Raw genomic sequence first — 18,021 nt, forward strand, 5'->3', positions numbered from 1 at the left:
AACGGATGACGTTGAACGATCGCGCGCGCGCACGCGTCGATTTACCGCGAAAGATCGACGCGAAAACGGAAATGCCTTTGTTGACGCGTCGGCGGGCAGCCACTCGAGGAAAATGATTGTTCGACGGCGGTGGGTAGGACAATGATAATTCGCGTTCGACCACCGTGGTGACTGGCAGCGCGAATAAAACGTAAACGCCTGACAGAATCGCTTCTGGCCTCTGTTGTCCTGGGCGGCTGGCCTGCTTGACCTGGCTGTCCTCGATCGAGCCTATTATGCCTGCCAGCCGATCGAGTGGAAATTAATGGCAACGAGGATGATGATTATTGCCTCGATAAACGCGTACCAGGGGGCCACAATAAAATCCTCGTTACGAGCCGACGCGATAGCAATTCTCGTCCCCTTTCCTCGCGAAAGGAGCATCACCTCGTTTCCAATGAAATTTTACGCGCGGTCGATTTCCGATTCTTGTCGACTGTTTTTTTTTCTAACGGGAAAAGCTCAATTGATCGCAAGAGTCAAGGCGATGACGGTGTATCGAACAGATTCGCAATGACACACACACACACACACAAGTGTTTGCCGAGCCAGCGCGGCGTCTTTGATCGCGATAACGATGCGAGCGTGTTTCATCCGTAACACTCCGTACACCCTCGCATCCGTGACGGTGACGAGGACCGTGTGTCGAGGTCCCCTCGACCGACCGGTGACCGTAAATAAAATATAAATTTCCTCGTTACCCCCGATGGTAATTGCGAATGGCCGAGGGAACGGCGGCGGTGGCGGTGGCGGCAGCGACGATTCGACAAAGGGGACACGCCTTTCGTTGTTCCGTGGTTATTCCGCGCGCGCCCCGGTTCTCGCAACGGGTTTTTGCAGTTCGGTCACGTAGCAAGCTCTCTGGTATTATTAACGAGCCACACCGTTCCGATGCATATAATAATCCCGAGAGGATCGATCCATGCTTGTGAATTTGTTATTTTATTAATATGTATTTATTCTCATCGAGCGAAAAATATAAATTATCTGCTCCGAACCTTTTCCCTCGCTCTTCTCCCAGTTATCGTTCAAATGCCCGGATGGTCTCGCATGAGAACACTGTAAAAAAACGTTTACAAACGAAACGTTCGCGCTCGCGCCGCCCCTTATCGTCGTCGTTGCATCGAACCGATAACCACGGGGAATGCTGCTGCTCGGAAACGATGCGCGTGCAAATATTTGCGTGGAAGAATGAACCAGCCTGTAGCGAAATTCAAACGTATCGGAAGGGTTGAATCGGAACCGAGCTCCAGGAATCGTGAATTTGAATTTTCTAAGCGCGAGAAAATCCAGAATATTTATCGAAGCTTCGGTGTTTTCGTTCCTCTTCTCGCGTTACACGATCCTTGCAGCATTTTGCATATATTCTTCGACTAACACGAACCCGAGAGTGTTCGTTCCGACCGAGTGAAAAAAAGGAAATCTTCTCAAGCTTTCAGCGAACATATGCGGAACACTGTACCGTGACCTAATAGTTACAATCAATCGAAGTCGAACGGACCATTACAGTCTTGCAGCCTCCCTTGCTAGGGTGGGTTTCGTAGAAAGCTCTAAATGAGAATACTACGAAAACCAAGTTTTGAACCACTTACTTTGGCAATGCTCGTTATATAATGCACAGCAAATATAATTAACCGACAAATTGTTAGGTATTGAACTACAATTACCAGAAAAAATTAAAAATCTGATCGCTGGACCACATATTCAAGCTTGTACTGATACATATATTCAATTACTGAAAACAATGCCTCGAATCTGTATGAAATGAAACGTATCGTATAACCTGTACAATCCACAATAAATGTAACGCAGAAATAAGCTTCGATACAAGGTTGAAATGCTATAAATGTAAAAAACAAAAACATACGGAGCACGATGCGCCGGAAAATGAGTCGGCGGAAATCGGCGCGCCGTGCCGCCTAAATGGAAACTTCCGATTTCCCCGTCGATTAAGAGGAGGGGTGAGCTCGTTACGGTAATTGGAGAAAATTTCACGACGCATGGAAACTTTCGACAATAGAGGCGGCAAACAACGGGCACGCGATCAGATTGTACGTCGATCGTCGTTTTGCGAATGGAGAATTCCGAACCCCACGTCAGAAATTGCATCTATCGAACTTAGATCGACGTGCCCCGTGTATAGACCCCCCCCCAAACACACACACACACACACACAAGTACACATAGTTCAGGCTGTCCCTTCGTAGACCGTATAACCGAAATTCCCGTAAGCTTCGTATTTACACGGGAGTGTTTAACGATGGTCGAACTCGCCTCAAAGCGAACGACGTCTTCGGAAGGCGGGGGCGAGGGGCCACGCGCGGTTCCGCGCGCGCAAACAAGTATTTTCGACGGCAAATAACTTTCCCGTTACCCGATTTCCCCAGCTTTATCCGAACTTCTCCGCTCGGATAAAATGCAATTTAACGAATTCGACGAGACTAGGGGGTGGCTATAATCGAATAATATCCTCGGACCGGTGGGCTTCCGTCGCTCTGTACGATGAGGATAACTTCGGGAGACAAAAAGACCAGGGAAACCGGTGACGATCGATCGGCCCTCCTTCGTCCATCCATCCAGCGGTTCGTCCGTTCGTCCTGTCCACTTCTCCCGTGAAATTTTTCCAAACGGATCCCGCCTGCCGTGTTTCTCCGTGTGGAGATGCAACCAACCCGCCACGGAGTAGTTTTCCCACGAGCTTTCAAAGTGCGCGTTGAGATCGATAAGTGGCAACCGATGTAGAAGCATCCCGACGTATGCACCCGAGTGCAGAGCGTCACGTTTCTCGCGCCCACCTTCTCTCTCTCTCTCTCTCTCTCTCTCTCTCTCTCTCTCTCTCTATCTCTCTCTCTATCTCTCTAACCTATCTATCTATCCATCTATCTCTTTCTTCTTCCTCGATCATCATGAATCCCGCCTCGTTTTTACTCCTTCACCAATTGCCCCTCTAAGGTCGTAGAATTTGCTGTGTATAACTGCTCGTTAATAAGAGAAACGACAATGGTTTGTTAATTGTAATTGGAACTGTTAAAATTTCTCAGAAATTTGTTGGAATAATAACAATAATAATATAATATTTATTTGTAAACGGGTTATGAACCCTTTGGTACAGTATGCAAGTGTATGGAAGTCTAGAGGAGAACCGGAAAGTTTAAATATACAACGATGCGAAAAGATGTACCAGAGTTTTTACAAAGACTTGCAGTAACTGTACAGAAAGTTTAACAAAATTGAAGAAAAACCCTATGGGACTGTATGGAGCATTACAAAAATGAACAACAAAAATATAAAATTTTAACTACATATACCACTGTCGGTCAGAGAACCGCAGGATCTTTCCGTTTATCCAATCAAAGTACGCGTTCGTAGGGGTTCTCTTCACTCAAGAAGATTCCAACACACGAACGAATGGTAGGGTTTTACCCGGAGAACGTGTATTATATCTGCGTCTATTTCTATCCAAGTACGACCCAATTTCTATCCGTCCACCGTTTTTTCATCCCGACGCGCGTCAGAATACCAAATATCCCCGGGTGGAGATGCAGCTGCGTCCGTTCCATAGTCGACCGGGAATTTCTTCTTGACCTCTGACCCTCGGCTATCGTGCGAAACGGAGAAGTTCGAATTTATTTTTGTACTCCCCCGACATCGTTTGATCGCGTTACACGTTCACGATCTTTCTGTTTCGAGCGAATTATCGAAGCATTCCCACAGCCGACGGTGCTCTCTGTATGTACAGTGGGTCATCAAAATTATTACGAACACTTCGAAATTGCCACTCATTTGAATTGTAATCAAGGATGGAATTGAAAATACACTTATAACGATACCTTCTTTATCACAAAATATGTTGTTATGTTTTTAGTAACACACGGCAAGAATTTTACGTCCTCCTATAATTTTTTAAGATATATGTCAATATTATGTTGACACAATATAATTTAACATCGTTAGAATAAACAGCAATCAACGAAAAACAAACACTTGAATCGACAGTAACAAGTCAATACTTACAATTTACACACGGTAGCACAAATTGGAAGCTTGTTAGAAGTACGCCTCTTGCTGTACATTGATTAAACAAAATACTGTTGCGAACGTATGAAAATATAGTTAAATTGTGTATCTATACATGTTACCAAAAAAAGGAAAGGGTATACCTGAAGTCGTAATAACAACGAAATCATAAAATACGTTATTTCTTCATCTGTTCACGATAATTTGATCATCCACTGTACATATTACTCTTGCGCATACAGAACAAAAGCACAGGAGAATCGATTCGCGTGACGCCACGAGGTCTGATTTTACCTCCCATTCCCCGGAAGGAACAATTAATTCAACGGTTCCAACAGAAACATTGCCTCTCCGTTAAGACGCGATCGTTTAGCGCGCGCGACGAACAACAACGAATTCATTAGTGAAAGTGGCGCGTACCGATTAATTGATTAAACAAAGCTGTTCCCATTGACCCGTGAGCACCACCCCCCTTCTTCCCACCCCCCTAGCCTACCTTCCTGGCCGCAACCGTTGCGTTGATCAATATTTTAATGCAGCCACGAGACGAAATGGTCGCCACAAATATGCGTTCGTTTTAATGCATCGCCGCACGGGGGAGAGAATTATGTCGTAACCAAGGCTGATTCGCGTTATAAATTTTCCGTCGATTGCCTGCCACCGCTTTCTCCAATCCCACCGTTCTCTCCCTCTCTTTCTCTGGCTCCGTGTCTCCTATTAGAAACTACACAATAATACTCCCGTGAAACGATAAAACGACAGCAGCGTACCAGATGTTCGTCGGAGGGAGTAGTATATTGAGAATTGAAATTATTTGCGCATGAATTATTGCTCGTTTCGCTAGTTGCCAGCCTCCTGGAGGTGTTCGCGCTTCGGTGATAACCGTGTCGAATCGATCGATCGATCGATCGATCGATCGATCGGTAGTTCTACTGTTATTCGTTATCGTGTACAACTTCCGGAAGAACACGAAAATGGGAAAGAGATCGCCTCCCTCGATCGTATGGTCGTTCGAGCATCGACGAGATCGAAAAGAAAGTCAAATACCGGGGGTATCCGGAATGAACTCGATAAAAGAACCGATTCGAAATCGTCCGACGGACAAATAGTAGGTATAGGTAGTCGGGCGTAGAGTTTTGAAGAAACTCCAAAGGCGAACGATACTCTCTCGGTACGACGTTTCGTGTTCCTTGTGTGTGTATACGTACTCGAGTCAAACGAACTCCGTTGATCGTTTTTGATTGCTCGATTGCGAGAGGCTAAACTACCAGTCGCGTAATTATTCGTTGAATAACCGCATGCTTGAAAATTTTAAGGTGGATAGAGTACCAGAGGGAGGAAATGATCAATTTTAAATGGAATAAGGAAATCTTCAACGCCTTCGAGCAACGTCTCTGGCATCGTCATTTTTCAATATTTCTCGTTTGGACCAGACTTTCACCCCCCCCCCCATTTATATAATAAGCTTTACGTTTTCCCTCGAGAGAAACGTTTCGAGAGAAATTAATTTGACGTGCAAAGTCGCAAAATACCGAAATAATTAGCTAAAAATTCGCGACGTGACACGCAATCTTCAGTTACTTGTTCCAAAGAATAAAGGAAAGAAAAAAAAATATTGCCACGGCCGAATGAAGTCCGAGGTTCCGCGCCGAGGCAAAGATTCTACGACCTGGGTCGTAAAACTTGGCGAAACGACTTCATCGTTCGCTGCCTTGAAGGGGGGTGGTGGTTTACAACGCGTCGTTGCGCCCCTCGAAACGCAGCCCTGAAACAGTCTGGGTTCGATCGAATCGGCCGACAGCCAATCCCCGTGCCCTCCGAATGCCAACGGTAAGATGAAAGTTTAGATTAAACCGTGAATATTTAAAGGCAAACAAGAAGAGAACCGGAGAGAGCGTACGCACGCGTGGCAAGGGGTTGCGGAGTGAGCTAAGGCAGCCGCCGTCAGCCCGTCCGTTGCTGCTTGACGAGAGGGACGGATTATGCAGGTTTGTTTTACGGATTAACGAAGCCGCGTTTCCATGTACTCCTACACCCCAAACCCGGAATTCGCCAGATCAAGGAGATTACGCGGCCCGAGAAAAAGTACCCGGGCGGCTACGTAACGCTGATGAGATTCACCCGGACGACTGAGCGACGACGATGACGCTGTTACGCAAACTAATCTCCTGCTTCTTCGTTTCTCTTTTTCCTTTTTTTTCAGAGTTCCCGTCCCGCTATGATTCTCTCCTCTGCTTCGAAAGTAATCACGGAGCGAGCAGCATCGATAATTGGGATTCTCGACGCGAAGCCCGCCCCCTCATCCCGCCCCCTAACCGAGATGCTTCTTCCTCGTGAATTCTCATCGAAAGTTCTCCAAACGATTTCCGAAGAAACGAGGTCGAAGCTCTCCCTTCTGCTTGGACATATAATAGTTCGTGTTTCTCTACCCCCGAAATTAGATATTATCCCCAACGCGTGCGTGTCATGTTCGCCCACCACGTACGTGACTGCACCGACGCGTGTATTATTGCGTAGTCGCGTGTGTTATTGCGCTTTGTTATCAGATACGGAAACGTCGCTCGTGACATTTCAATTTCATGCGACATAAAATACCTACACCCCTGTCTACCGTACATTTACTGCTTACGCACACCGACAGATCGGCCGGCGCGCGGTTCACTCTTATCGCGAAGCTAGGAAGAATTTTCTTCGAATAAATAATAATAATACCCATCTTGGAAGAAATATTACATACTTTGTTATAGACACCAGAATTTCCACTGGTAATTAATAAAAAGGGCTGGGCACTTTTTTCTATCTTTTATTCGAAACTTTTCATCTAGATAAAGTTGATTCAACGCTCAAGTTTTTTCTGTTCAACGCCCCTCCTCCCTCTTCGAATAAACTACCTCTATTATCAAAACTTCCAAGTGTAGTTGTGTGTATAATCTTGGAATTTTAAAAAGATAGATTGATCCAGATCTCCTCAGCGCCCACTTTGAATTTTTATCTAGATTCTAGATAATGAATTTGAACCAACTTTGTCTTACAGAGTTCGTACGAAGAATATATTTCCGTGTTTGGTCGACGAAAAAGCGCGATCCCGTCGAGAAACGTATCACGCGACATACGATCTAGGATTAAAGGCTAATGGAGAACCGCGAAAAGTGAGAGGTACCACAAGAAGTTTCCGTGGTGTAGTGGTTATCACATCCGCCTAACACGCGGAAGGTCCCCGGTTCGATCCCGGGCGGAAACATATTTTTGTTTTTTTTTCTTTCACTTTTTATTCGCAAAGAGTTACCTTTACTACACGTAAATTTCTCCGAGAATCTATACATATTTCGTATCTCGTTTAAATAAATATAAAAACTATGTACTACATAGTACGCTTTCATATATCGTTTAGAATTGAGCGATACCATACGAGAAAACATTAATAAAATATTACATATATTGTGTTGTGCAAAATATAACCTTCTAAACCGATTTTTAAACTGAACAATTTAATATTTAATGTATTTTATTGTTTCTTATTTTGAAAGTAAGGCAATGAAGGAATAGTAAAAGAAAGATTAAATAAAAATTCACAGAAAATCAGTAATTAAAACAACTTCGTAAAATCTCTTGCTGGCGTAGCCAAGTCGCAAAAAAATGACACGCCCCAAGCCAGGTGAAACGCGCAAAACAGCTCGGATACAATATGTTAACCGCCAGTCTTGCGATGTAGTACATCGATAAGATGTCACGAAATTCGAATTCGAAAAACGCGAGGTCAACACTCGTAACAGAGTTTCCGTGGTGTAGCGGTTATCACATCCGCCTAACACGCGGAAGGTCCCCGGTTCGATCCCGGGCGGAAACATGATTTTTTTTTCTTCGTATTATTTCCATCCAGAGACCCGACTTATTCCTCTTTCCGAGTAAATAAGACGCGACAACAACGCTATCGTTGCACGTGTTCGTACGAGATCGAGAGCCTGGAATTTCGATTTTCATTCTGCCTAGCGGCAAACGAGAGGAGAGAAATACGGGCAACGACGTGTCTAAACGAGGGAAGAGAGAGAGAGAGAGAGAGAGAGAGAGAGAGAGAGAGAGAGAGGAATCTCGCGCAAATCGGCAGCGCCAGTCGATTAACCGTAAACTACCGATCGGTAGCGCGCGCGAAAGTGCATGCATTATGCAGCAGCAGCCTCGTGTAACGATCGTGTGAACCGGCCGGAGAGTACCTATGCCGGAGAGGGCCATCGAGCCTGCCGTGAAACTTTGATCCAGGCTTCGAGAGGCGTCCGACCGGTCCCCCTGCCCCGATATAATCGTTAACGGGTCTCGTATTCGATCGCCACGATGCGGAAGTATACCGAGAGAGAGAGAGAGAGAGAGAGAGAGAGAGAGAGAGAGAGAGAGAGAGAGAGAGACAGATAGTACCGTCGACTGGGACCATCGAGACACCAGGAGAGACCGGTTGGATTTAGACGGACACGCCCCGAATTACACAACTGGTCGAGAGTTCATTGCCTCCCCTTCTGATATCCAAATTTACGTATATCGGTGCTGTTCACCGTTCCAATAGAGCACACAAGAGGACCAGAAATTTCTAAGAAAATTTTGTCTGGGAGAGACATCGTAACCCTCGAGAGGAGATATACCCAGGACGAGCGAAACGATAAATAACTCGGTCGAGTCGCAGCAGTTCGAACGAGTTTTTAGTCAGAAAGTCGAAAGACCACGGGGTCGAGCGATTCGAGAGCGTGGCACGTTGAACCGAAGCCAAAGTTTCATCGCGATTGAATTTGAAACGCATTCGATTAAACAAAGAAAAAACCAGCCCCGACGTGGCAGCTCAACCACGGTTTCAATTTCTCTCTTGGATACGTTCTTCGGGGGGAGTCTTGGAGTGGCGGACTAAAAATTTCAGTGGTGACAAAAATTACTTCTGCGAACAAAACCGGTTTAGGCAAGAAATTTCACGAAGTCTACGACGACCGACAGGCATAACGCTGAACGAATGGGGATTTCGTAGGCGCGACCCACCGGAAAATCCGGAAAACCGGTGAACTTCTCGGGGATCCTCCGACGACGGATTGACCGAGATGCGACCGAAGAGAGGAAAGAAACGCGACGTGGGAAGGCCTCCGTTCGAGAGCTTACGAGCTCGCAACTTCTAATACTCTGGCTGAAAATACGGAACCGTGAGCTACCCCTACGTCGCGTCTTGCTTCTTCCCCTCTGCTATTCTTTTCTTTCGTTTTCCGTCCGCGACCTACAAGTTTCACGGTTGTCCCGTTACCCCATTTTCCGTGAGCTCGTGCACTTTTCTTTTGTCCACGGTGCTCTGTTCTCCTGTGCACGAAATGCCTGTCCTTGGGTTCTCGGACAGTTGATATCCGGAAAATTCGAACGGCTACGAGTTCTCGTACGGTCGATCACGATCGGACATTCGCTTTCTCCCTTCGGGAAACAAGAAACTCGGTCGTGCAGAGGCTTCGTCGGATGTTTCGACACGTACAGGCGGTATCGGGGTCATCGGGGATCAAAGATGTAGCCTACGTTCGGAAAGATTCCGCGTCGATAGAGCTGAAATAAAGATAGTCCCTCTGTGCGACGCGCCTCGTATCTTCCGTCCATGTCGTTTTCTTGCTAGATATTTTTGTCCGTTGAGGAACAAATCGAATCAGATTAGTTCAAGATAGAGAGCCGATGATAAGCGTCGTATCCATAACGGACACACTGGGTTAATCACTGTAATTTTAAGGGGTTACGTACGTTTGAGCTGTTAAATAAGAGGGAAAGATGAAAAATTTGTTTGTATAAACAATAATTCTGCATATACAACAAAATTCTTTAATTTCCTCTCTTATTTAACAGCTCAAAGATATGTAATAACCCCTTAAAGAAAATAAAGAGAAACATGTTCGGTGGAAGTGTCTGACCGTGAACGGCTGAATCTACTTAGTACGACCGTAAAAAAATATCTGCGTCACACGTTTTGATTGACGCTACTACCAGATTTCCGTTCGAAGTATTACAGCTACAAGAATCGATCCTTAATGTTTCTCGAGGGAGTCGTTGCGGCGTCGTGCGATTTTCCGCAGGCATTCGCGGTCTTCAACGATCGAAACGCATATATCACGCCGATCGGGGAACCGAATCGAATAATATTCCGCTCCACGGATTCGCCGTGGCGTGTTTTGACGCTTTCGCAAACTCACTGTTCGTTCGCCGGAGAAAAGCCACATTTATCTCGGCGACCAATACAGCCGGAATCGACGTTGATGGACGAGACGGTGATTGGAATTCGGGAACGGGTTGTCTCGACATTTCGGAGGATCGTCTGGTGTCCCTTTCTGGCTGGCAGTTTTATCGCCCGGGCAAGAACCTGCTACAACTTTACAATTTTTTTTTTTTTTTTTTTTTGTAAGCTTGGAATTCCGTTTTAACGAGACCGAAAGCGATTAAACCGAGGGGATGTATAAAAATTGGCTGGCTGGTCGGTCGAAATGTTTCGGTTTCCAGCGTTCCTTATTGGTGCGTTTTCGACAAGAACGCATCGAAAAGTTTAATATCTCTCGCCTGGAATGACTAAGAGTTGCCGTGCGCCACGGGACACAGGAGAAAGAGCAAGACCAGCAGCTCGGCGAGAATCTTTTTCTCGATAGATTTTTCCCTCCCTCGCCTCGCCGTTATTCACGACGCGACGCAACGTTATCTATCTCGGCTCTCTAACCTTTCTGGGCCACATCCGTGTGTTTCCAGCCACCGTCAGCGTTCACAGTACCCCACCTTCGAAACATAATACGATAACGGTGCGCTAAGTACGGTTTACGCTGATTTTTTTTTCTTCTGCAACTGCCGTTGCTCTCGGTCCCACCTTTTTGCCCGTTGTCTCCTTTTTCCAGGTCGCGTTTCCCTCTCGTGTACAGAGAATTATTCTCAGCTTAATGCACGGGAATCTAGTTTTGTTACAGATGACCTGGGATACATTACCGAAACGATCCAAGCATTTCTTGTACGTAAATGGAACTTATTCGAAGGACTTCGTTTTTTCTTTTCGCACGCGTTCCGAGAACAACCGATGGAACGTCACCGCGAGAGAGACGAATGGCGCGATCTCTTTTTAACGACTAGAAACTCGTAAAACGACGTTAGATTTTCTTCCAGTCTGGCCCGCCGAACCGACGAGAGCTTCCACCGGAGTGGAAATTGCGATAGGACGGATCCTTCCCCCGTCCCGCACCTTCTTAGACCGTGTCCCTTTCTTTTCGATCCGTGAGTCTCGCGCGAAGACCAACGATAAATACTGGCTTGTGACAGAAAATTCTCTCTCCTACCCGTCCCCTTCTCGCAGAGCCCAGTCGTCAGACACGAAATTAGATGAACAACCGTTGAAACCGCGAGTAAGGAACAGCTGGGACCACGTCGATCAGTTTTATTACGCGACGGCGACGAGATCGAAAAGCATCGTTCCTTCGTGTTCCAGCAACTTTTCAGAGTTGATCTTTTTATGTATGTATCTTTCCCATAATTTGTTTACATAAGTGGGATGTGGCAGGGTATACATATAAGTATGGTTTACAAGTTCGTCTCGAAGAGCTTTCTGTACATTCGATTTAAAAGATGACGTACAGTCGCCAAAGAATTTCTGATGTTAGAGAAGTTATTAGCTAAATTTAGGTAAAGGTGTGAATGTAGGAGAATGGTTAACCTTTCTCGCAAGAGCATTTATGTTAATACATGTAACTATATTCGGACAGTATACTTGTCCGTTGAGTATTTCATGAAAATAGATTAGACGTAATGTTTATCGTAAATTTTGCTCTTCTGAGATATGTAACATGATTTTTCATTTCCGAAACCACGGATAAAAGAAAGGAAACTACGTACCACCGAAAGTTTCTTAACCTAAAACTGTTCCTCCGCGTTGATAAAACGTAGGCGATTTTCTTTATCGCCGCCCCGATATCCCCAGAGTTCAGGAAGTACACAGTTTGTATTTATGCCTAAACTGGGTCGCACCGCGCCAGGTTGCCGATAACTCGTCGGTCCGATGTTCTTGGTCGAGTGACTATGGTGGCTGACACGGCGACGTTTTATCGGTATTGTTCCTCGGCCGGTAGGTGAGAACTTTTGAATTGTGTTCGAGGTGCGATATCGGGGGCGGGGTTTACTCGCGGCACGAGTAACTGCCAACACGAAAGAGGGGCAGCAAGTGCTCGAGCAGTATCGCGGAGTGGGTAATTAAAGAAGACACCGAGAGGATTCTCTCTCCCTCTCTACGGCACATGTTCCGCGGGCGGGCGCGTGCCGACCAGTAACATTTGCATTTCATTCAGGAACGAGGCACGACGCGCGAGAACTCCTCGAGAGTCCGATGACGTACCAGGGTGAAAGAGCTGCTGGGATGGGAGGGGGGAGGGAAAAGTAACGTGCTCGAAAAGCAGAAAAAGAAGGATCTCCGGTGAGTTCTCGACTCGCTTTGGCTGGCTCCCCTTGACGAGCCTGAAGACAAATATGCTCGAGAACGACCTCGACGAACTCTCGAGAGAAGAAGACGACGACGACGACGACGACGGCAACGACAACGACGGCGACGAGTTACTTTAAATTCAAAAGTAACTATTTGCGTCCTCGGTTATTCGCACTTAATTTCATTTCAGCCAGTCAGCTCCGAGGCGGTTCGAGAACCGCACATTCTCCTTCCTCCTCGTCATTCCCGTGGTCCCTCCTCGTCGTCTTTTCCCGGCCGGTTTTCTTCACGACTCGTCTGCTCTCTCTCTCTCTCTCTCTCTCCGTAGAATTCTCGAAAAACTTTCGATACTTCCAGGCTACTGATCTGTATACAGTGGACTCTTACGATATTGCCGCTTGGCCCAATGCCACGTGAGACACTTTCCCTGCACACTTACTTTCACGCGCAAATCATATTAAGTTTATATTTTTAATATCATTTGCGGGAATTAATGCAAAATTCACCATTTCTACGTATAGAGATTTATCTTAAATCCATTATCTTAATATGATATATCCTTAATCTTAGTCCACGGGACGGTTCCAAAGTTACAAGGTTTTCGAACCTTAGTTAGATTTGTTCTCCTCTACAGTTTGGTCCACATATACAGATCAATGTTATAGATCCATAAACGGTTCTTCTTTTTCACGGGCACGGACACGCTACAACAGACCCGTTTTACTTCTCCGTTGATCTCGTGGAATCTTTTTGTAATCTCGTTACGAACGAGAAACACCCTCGAACGTAGGAGACCTGGCAGGGCTTTGCCCTTAATTTCCCAAAATTTCTTGTCCTCTAAACACGGCAGCGGGGGAGGGGGTGACTTGGGTGATACTCTGACGAGTTTTCGACGGAAGTCGTTAGGCGCTTCCCCTTTCCCGTCGGCTGCTTTCCCCGCCTTACCGTCGAAAAACTGGGACGAACGGTTTTTGTTCCGAAGCAATGACTTCCGCCGCGATAACCGTGATGCATTGTGGTCGCGGGGCAATACGACGCGAGTCAGCTCGCGTATATGTATGTACTTACTCGAGGATGCGTCGACGCGCATAAATCGGTTTGCCCGGATGCATAAATCGCGGGACTATCTTCGCCCGTGGGTCACGTATCCGCGAAACGGTTTCCCCCAATCGACTCGGTTGTGTAAAGGTAAAGAATAAACGTGGCAGTGACAGAGAGTAATGGCACTTGATCGACCGTGCCCTAACTTCTTGGCACGGAATCTGGTAACATTCGCGCGTCTACACGAAAATCGTTAGCGATTTTCTAATTGCTCGGAGTATTTCACGAAGTTTGCGAATCCTAGATGTAGCAGTTTCCGAGCGTCGAACGAAGAAAAAGGCAGAAAAGTTGGAAGAAACGCAGGACTGGTCACGAAGGAAGTTTACGGTGTCGTCGAAGCGTGACGGAGACGGTTACAAACGGAAAGTTTTCAAACTTAATGGTAGAATGCGTGTTATTCGTCCACTCGAGAGAGATACCGTACATCGTTTTAATACGTCCGGGCTCCGCCTCGCAAGTGTCGGCGCAAATTCGTGTAGTACACGTTTAATTGCGAGTCGAGCGAGATAAATAGAGAGACTCCGACGATAAAAGACCGATTACGATTTTCGCATTCGACTGCCTGTCGTAAAGAGAAATAGAGCACGTTCCTGCGGTGATTGAACATGCCCCACGTTGACCGATGCAACGTTGATTTGTGCAAAGTGACGCGGCGACCCCAACTACGAGGTGGAGCGACTTAAACGAACCTTAAATTCTGCGAACGCTGTACTCCGTGCCCCGTCGACACACGATAAACAAGAGACAAAAACAGAATGGATGCCGATCGTTACAAATTTCTTCGACTTTTTACGACCCCTCGGTAACGCAATTCGCACTCCCTGTGCTTCCAGTCAGCCACGATTACAGCTTCGTTTGTCCCATCCACGATAAAATGTGTACGCCCCATCGCGATATCGTTCGAGGGTCCATTAATCCCCCTCGGATTGCGTCGAAAAAAGTTTTCGAAATTCCAGAGAATTTCGAAACCGGTTCGGAGAACGTGTCGGCGGAAGGATTCGATAGCGTGACCTCGATCGCTACTTCCATCGGACCATCGTATCGCAGAGTGCCGTCTAATCCGACGCGACGAGCTATCGGGTGTATACCTCTGTCGTTTTTCACTTTGTCAACTTTCGAAGTATTTCGTTAATGGATGGCGACAGGTATTGAAACAAAACTTACGTCAGTTTTTAGATTAACTGTTCTGTTGTATTCAATAACAGAAATTAATCCAGTGAATTAATTAATTTTGTACGTTAAGCAGGTTCGCTTAAATTTGCTAAAATGACTCGATAATCTATACACGCGTACGGTTACGTAAACCTCGAAATATCTAATCCTCGTCCGGTAATCGGCCGAGTTCATCGGCCCCCCACAGGTATATCGCTCGCCGATTATATCGTGCGTTCCACGCGGTCGTTGCCGGAAATTAATTTATCGTTTTTCCCACGCGACAACGATATCGACGTCGCCCAGAGCGTCGAGCCTCGTTAGACTCGAGGACGCTCTCTCGCGGGAACTCTAGTCTGTTATCGTCGTGAAACCGCGTGATTTCGGGCGGATTTCGCGTGGAAATCGCCAAGAGCCCCGGGATCACCACCAGCGTGTCCGTATTCCGTGATAAAGGGGCCTCTCGTCAAGATTGGAAAAAAAATTGTTTCCGCCGGACGATCGATCATTGCTTGGCGAGGGGTGGTTCGACGAGGGTCTCGCGAACAGGTGCGATCGCGCACCTGGAATGCGGATCGAGTCCTTCCACGAGACCATTGCGTGATCCCGGCCACTTCGTTTCACCTTCGCTTAATTCGCCAACGTTTAACAACGCTCCCCGTATACTCGCGTGTGCTTTCCGTCCGTTTTCCGACGCAATTACGACGGAAACGTTGTCCATTTCGTTGGACAGCGTGAAAAAAGATCGAATAGCAACACGACACATATCCGGCCCCGAGGATCGCGAATCGAATTCTCTGCGTGCGCGTGCCTCGTCTTGTTACCTTCTATAAACGTCGCGTAGGTACTAACGAAACACACCGGCTCGCAAAACGATTTCCTCGTTTAGCGTTCGGTGAAATCGAATCAACGTCGTTACGCATCCATACATCGTGACGGCATACAACATCCAGGCAGCCGACACGAGGCTCTCGGTTTGTCTCGTTGCATGCATCCCCTCCTGCCATAAACGTGCATCGATGCACGCGAGAGAAACTACTTTCCACGGCTCCGCGCGTATCGACACACCTACGAGCCCGTTTCACGTGGAGCTAAATGAATTTTGGATTTCGCGTGCGTCACGCATTCCAGTTGTTTATCGCATATACACGCGCGCTACAACTCCCCACCTCTGTGATCCAGAGCCATCGCCTGGCTTCGTGTACACACATCGTGCACCCTCGGATACAGATTGCATCGACTTCGCGCTCTTCCAACCCCTCTGTCCTCGTATTTTATCCAAACAGACGACGGATTGTTGTCCTCCCTATCGATTTATATTTCACCGCGGCGAGCTCGCCGACGCCGCAATCGGGAGATGTAAATTATTAGGAGGCACTTCAGGTTGATACACGCGATAGTCGATCCAACCAGTTCGTCTATCGTTGTTCTTCGGATCGTCGTGAGACTCCGGGAAATAATCGGTCAGTTAATACCAGTTCAGTGGACTCGGATCGTGACCGTAGACGTACGTATAATACTTAGGCTCCGCGTTCGAAATATCTCCCGTAGTCAAGTCGTGACAAAAATTACAAAGAGTTAGCTGTCTTTTTCTAACGACGAGTGATACGATAAAGAAGCTTTCGTTGCCTGGGTAACGGAGAGATAGAGGGAATAAAAAGATTGGTGACCTAAAGCATGCTATCTATTCCTAAAGTTGACGGCCTTTCAGGCGAATTCGCAGTTTAGTTATTATACGTATATGGTCGTGAAGGCTCATTAAACGACGCGTCGAAATCAAAATCGAACACGGAGCGGAAAACGATGGTTATCCACGTCAGGCGACGTATCGGAACGTTCTGTCACTCTGGAGACAGCGCAGTCTGCAACTATTGTTCACCATTACCGATCCCAGGTATACTGCTATTACGGATTATTTGTTGCTGACAGTGAAATTCATCATCCACCCGCCGCGAGCAATTCGTTCGCATCGGTCGTTCGTGACACACGCACACTCCGCCTCTCTCGTCGATGCACCGTGCCTCGGATGGCATCGCCTTTCGCCAGAGAAGTGAAAATGGTAAATTTATCGCACCTCTCCTCGCTCTGAAGATCAATTATCCACGAAACTCTCCGTTTTGGAAAAACCGTTGTTCGAGTGTCTCGATCAGATATACATATATACATATATTGCATAAGCTCAGGGCTCAATGACTGCTTCTACTACGGCCAGTTGTACGTGGCCTGTTCACGAGTCAGCTCCCTGACAGCCTAGTGATACTGCAGCCAGAGGGGCAAACGAAAAATCTCGTGTCCAAAGAAGTCCGTTAAAAATTGTTGCAGCAACTTTAGCATTATTCTATTTTACTTTTTTAGTTCATCTTCACTCAGTAGCTCTCTGATTTCTTCAAGAGTATTAAAATAAAATTAAATATGCATTTTTAGTAATTGTAAGGATAAACGTTCATTGGATTCTGAATCAAAATTCACTGCAGCATTAATCAATAACGTAGCTAAACACGATTATTTTGCTAGTTCTCACGCCCAGTTCACCCCCATAATTTAACGGGACTGTCGCTCGAAAGGTAAACGCAACGATGGTATCAACTTATCAAGCGGAGCGGCCCCCCCCCCCTGCCGCGGGAACTCGCAAAGTCCGCTCGACGCGTGGGGAAAAATAACGCGTTAGGAAACGACGTCACGGTAGGCGGACGTATCCATCTCGGGCATCCCCCATAAATCCCCTTGCGTCCCATAAAGAACTAACTCGTCGTTTATCATGCGCTTTTCTGTCCAGCGTTCTCGTTCTATCCCCCCCCCCCTGGGGGAGGAATATCAAGCGAACGCGAACAAACGAAGGGGCGCGAGTATAAACACAGGGGAAGGGGAATTTTTCCCTTTCGTTTCGCGCTTTTTCGACGAATTAATAGAGTCCGTTCGCGTTAAGTGGTAGTAACGGTGGTCGGTCTGTTACTCGCGCGAGCGGACTAATTACCGACGAATAAGCCCGGGCCGTGTACGGTTTCGTATTATCGCGGCCTTAAATTACATTCTTTATCGTGGCAACGTAATTTGTACCGGCTAGCACGCGAAAGAATGTCTCGCCGCAGCTCGTGTCGGTGGCCGAGAGAGTGGAAAAGGGAGACGGGAGACAAACAGGAACGAAGTCTTGTCACGGCCGTGGAAAAGAAAAATATCACAGCCCACGGTAACCAAACTCGATTATTTAGGAGCGAAGCGAGATGCGACAAAACAAAACAAAAAAAAGAACGAAGAAAAGCGGA

General features: G+C 46.7%; 1 protein-coding gene and 2 non-coding genes across 3 annotated transcripts in view; 2 read left to right on the forward strand and 1 right to left on the reverse strand.

Moving 5' to 3' along the window:
- The window catches only part of LOC107191394, a 68,537-nt gene that overhangs the window by 34,750 nt on the left and 15,766 nt on the right, over positions 1 to 18,021 (reverse strand). The window lies entirely within an intron of this gene.
- Trnav-aac lies at positions 7,225 to 7,297 on the forward strand. The gene has a single exon. It is a non-coding gene; the product is annotated as a tRNA-Val (tRNA).
- Positions 7,831 to 7,903, forward strand: Trnav-aac. Its single transcript has one exon. It is a non-coding gene; the product is annotated as a tRNA-Val (tRNA).

This window comes from Dufourea novaeangliae, unplaced genomic scaffold (genome assembly GCF_001272555.1).
Source record: "Dufourea novaeangliae isolate 0120121106 unplaced genomic scaffold, ASM127255v1 scaffold246, whole genome shotgun sequence".
Taxonomy (NCBI): domain Eukaryota; kingdom Metazoa; phylum Arthropoda; class Insecta; order Hymenoptera; family Halictidae; genus Dufourea; species Dufourea novaeangliae.